The sequence below is a fragment of the Stenella coeruleoalba genome (genome assembly GCF_951394435.1).
Source record: "Stenella coeruleoalba genome assembly, chromosome: 8".
Taxonomy (NCBI): Eukaryota; Metazoa; Chordata; class Mammalia; order Artiodactyla; family Delphinidae; genus Stenella; species Stenella coeruleoalba.
The window spans coordinates 69,385,229-69,388,515 of record NC_137154.1 but is presented as its reverse complement, the minus strand read 5'-3'; positions in this window follow the sequence as shown (position 1 = coordinate 69,388,515).

Genomic DNA, 3,287 nt, shown 5'->3' with positions numbered 1-3,287 from the left:
GGAAGCCCTGGTCACTGATTTCTGAGTAGCACTTGTGTCACTGTGTTTGCAACTTTGAAGAGACAGGGTTTCTCCATGGTGAACTTCGTCTTAGTTCCCATCCTAAAGTGAGATTCAGAGACTTGAATGTAGCTCCAAGTATTTAAGGTATCAACAAAGAACAGGAGTAGGAAAGTAAAAGTGAATGAAAGACCAAGAGAGAGGGTGTAGAGAGAGGTCAACCACAGAGAGTGGCTTTAAAAATAAACTGGAGAAAACAAATCTTCCACCCACAAATGCGCTACCTGTCTTTACCATTTGTGAATTTGAATATAGGACATGCTAAAACATTTTCTCCTAATGATAAATAAACATAAAGCTGATGTCTTAACCATTTTTCCAACTTCTAATTAGCTCAACTTTTAGAAAACAGTTGCTTAATGCTTTATATTCGCACAACACTTTAGAATTTAACATCCATTACCAACCATATTGAAACATTTGAACCACCGCTACGGTTACCAGAGGCACCCTTGTCCCCATTTTATATTCATGGAAACAGCTTCAGAGAGGGTAACCCTGCCAAACAGACACAGCTGAGCAGATGTAGAGCCAACATTCCAACACAGCTCCTTTGCCAGCCTATTAAATACTTGGTGAGGGACTAATTGGTTTTCTTCCAGCCTCTCTCCCAAATTCCACAGCACATCCTTCCAACTCCAGGTAATTCAGGTTGAAACATTAAGCTGGAAAATGTAGAGTTGCTGCCACAGCAACTGAGCTGCCTGCCATTTCCCCCATATTTACTTTAGTTTTCACTATTCTTCAAGTGGGAAGTTGCTATTCTCTAAACAGTGACTTAAGATAATGGGGACAGGAAGGCACTTGGAGATCTTCTTGGTCTTAAGTTATCCCGGTCCACTCAGATGAAGTGTAAATGAGCAGGTGGTAATGTCTATGCGTGTATTCTCATCAGCTCTACTCAAAGTGTGGTCCTTTTACTGGTTTATAACAAGATAATCATAGAAACAGAAAATAAAACATTCAAACGTTTTTATATTTGACAGCCATTTTATGTCTATTATAATAAATGGGGCTTTTATTTTGTATCTCAAAATTTTTCTAGTAATTAATTTTTATTGTGTTTTACCAAAGTATCAATTTGCAATGGATGGAAATTTAAAAACAAAAACAAAACCAAAAAACAGTCCTTTGGTGAAAGCTTGAGAATCACTGTACTGCAGTGTGAGCCTTCTTAAAAGACTCCTTATGTGAGTAGAAATGTACAGATTAGCTTAATAAAATTAGCTAAGGCAACTTTTGGTCCACCATAACTTATGAAGCACAGAAATTTTTTAAATGACTGCAGATTCATACCAATCTTTCAATTTCCATGGGTAGAAAGATGTAGTACCTTAATCAGGAGGGAAAAAAGCAAACAGAGACAGAACGGTGTTAGGTATTTTATGGCTTACAAGCTCTATGTATCTTTTAAAAGAAAAAATGTAGAGAAATACAAAGGGCTTTTTAAAAGTTACTTCAGTCATAAATTATTAGAAAGGTATCTTTTAAAAATTGAAAGCTACAGATTACTTATAGATCGTTTATAGTGGCACCAAAAGGCCCATAAGGCTAAATCTCTTATTGAAACAAGAGGGAAGGGGACAGGGCACAACCATGAGAAGAATGACATGGCCATAGGCATGACAAAAACTAGTTAGAACTCACCAGATCCAAGATGGCGGGAGATTCGATTTCCAATGGACCTTGAGCCTCATTATATGCTCATTGTAATATATTAGCATACTAAATGACACACCCACCAGCACCATGACAGTTCTGAGGCTAACCATAAAAGGCCATAAAAGACCAAAAAGTGGGCAGTGGCCCAATTCCTGGAAATCTCTGCCCCTTTCCCCCAAATAATTGGAATAATCCTCCCACTCACTAGCCTATGAAATTACCCAGCCCATAAAAACTAACCACACCATATTTTGGGACCCTCTCTCGCCTTCTGAGATGGCCCACGCTCTGTCTGTGGAGTGTGTTTCTCCCAAGGTCTCTCATCTTCTGAGATGGTCCACACTCCACTTCTTACCTACCACTTCATCTCCAAATTCTTTTAGAACGAAGCAAGAACCTCAGATTCACTGGGGACGTATTGGTGAGCTGGGCAGGAGAATTCGGTAAGCCTTGGCCTCTCGCCTCCCTTGCGCTTGAGAGGGACGACTTTATTTCCCACCATTACTCTCCCATTCTCTCCTACTCTCCCTTACTCTCTCTCTTTTGCTTTCTTACTCTCTGTCGCCTTTTTGGACCGAGCCTCTCACCTCCCTTGGGCTTGAGACGCACAGCCTTACTGCCAGTCATCCTCACAGGCATCTAGGGACCTGAACCACAGGATCTTTGCCTTCTGGGTTTGCCTCATCCACCATTTAATTAACTGTTAACAGGTCCAATTGTGTAAAAATATGGAATACAACCTTACTTAGAGTTTGTGCCATGGTTACAGCAGCTGCAATCCCTTCGGGAGCTCCCTGAAGCAGTAGGCTGTCTGTGCGCATACCCCTGGGTATTAGGAGGGGGATGGTTCCTCCCCACCATGGGGGTGGGACCATCGTTCACCACCTGCCTCCTGGCGTTTGTCCGGCCCCCTCCAGAGTCCACCCTGACCCCACTGCCACCACGCCCTGTTAGGGCTGGGCAGGCGACTCAAACTGCATGACCACGCCCCAGGGATACATGCCTGAGCAATGACCCGCGGCTTACCTCCCTGAGGTCACGTGATTGGGAGTGTTCTTCTAGGGTTGCGGGGGCCCTCCATCCCCCTAACGACAGTCACGGTGCCTCTGCCTCGGCTGCCATGTCAGCCCCTGCACCCAGCCCCACTGCCCGCTGGCCAGAGCATGTGTGGGAGGGGGTGAGGGGGAGGATGGCACCAAGGTCCCAGGGGTGCTGCCCACAAAAGGGAAGGGAAAAGAGAAGTTTTTTCTTTCTCACAAACCATCTGCCTTAATGGCCAGTGCCTGTTTTCTGAAACTTACCACCTTTTTAGGGAAAAAGGTTGGGACTTAAGTAAGTCTTAGAGCCATGAGGATGTCCATTCCAGGGGAACATATCCCAGAGCACAGGAATTAATCTATAGACTGTATAGAGAAACCTTCGGGAAGGTCACTCATCCTGGGTACCACAGACGCCAGGATAGGATACAGGCCCCAGGACTTTGGGGCCAACAGGACCGCCACATGGGGGCGTAGCTAACCCCCATTGTGGATAAAGTCAACAGGACTAGGTGGATGGGAATGCCT